This window comes from Octodon degus, unplaced genomic scaffold (assembly GCF_000260255.1).
Source record: "Octodon degus isolate 3935 unplaced genomic scaffold, OctDeg1.0 scaffold00032, whole genome shotgun sequence".
Taxonomy (NCBI): Eukaryota; Metazoa; Chordata; class Mammalia; order Rodentia; family Octodontidae; genus Octodon; species Octodon degus.
In genome coordinates this window covers 4,770,559-4,771,222 of record NW_004524608.1, presented here as the reverse complement: position 1 = coordinate 4,771,222, position 664 = coordinate 4,770,559, and the positions used below count along the sequence as shown (strand labels likewise).

The window sequence follows — 664 nt, the reverse complement described above, 5'->3', positions numbered from 1 at the left end:
TTCTCCTTCTCCTTCTCCTTCTCCTTCTCCTTCTCCTTCTCCTTCTTCTCCTCTCCTTCTCCTTCTCCTTCTCCTTCTCCTTCTCCTTCTCCTTCTCCTTCTCCTTCTCCTTCTTCTTCTTTCCAATTTCTCCATCTCCATCACCATCTCCATTCTCATTCTCATCTCTGTCTCTCTCTCTTCTCCAGTGCTTGTCTTTCCAACTGTTTTGCTACCTCATCCATGGAGGGTCCTGGTTCTTTCTCAGGTTCTTGCTGCCCTGAAACAGCCCCTTTACTCTTCTTCTTCTGCTTCTTTTCCTTGACTGCTTCCTCTGCCATAGAAACAGTTCCCTCTTCCCTGTCATCTGAGTCGAGGTCACCATTCAGGTGGCTCCCAAGGCCTCTGCCTCATCCATGCCCGCCATGATGCAGGAGAGAGCGTGAGGGAGTATGTATGACCTAGTGGTGAAGGCCTGCTTCCATTCCTCCAACTTATGTTGTTTTAAGCCAGTAATTTTATGGTGATCAGTTAGTTGTGGGACTACTGGACAATGATATAGTACCTCATACTTCTCGTCTTTCCCTGGTATCTTTATTCTTTTTTTTTCAAAATTTTATTGATAAACAGATAGCAATGAGACAGTTTCAAATCAAATCAAAAGTACAGTTTCAACAAATAACAC

General features: G+C 44.3%; 1 pseudogene; it reads right to left on the bottom strand.

The window, feature by feature from the left end:
- The window catches only part of LOC101560700, a 1,585-nt pseudogene extending 1,179 nt beyond the window's left edge, over positions 1-406 (bottom strand).
- Positions 407-664: the final 258 nt, after the last annotated feature.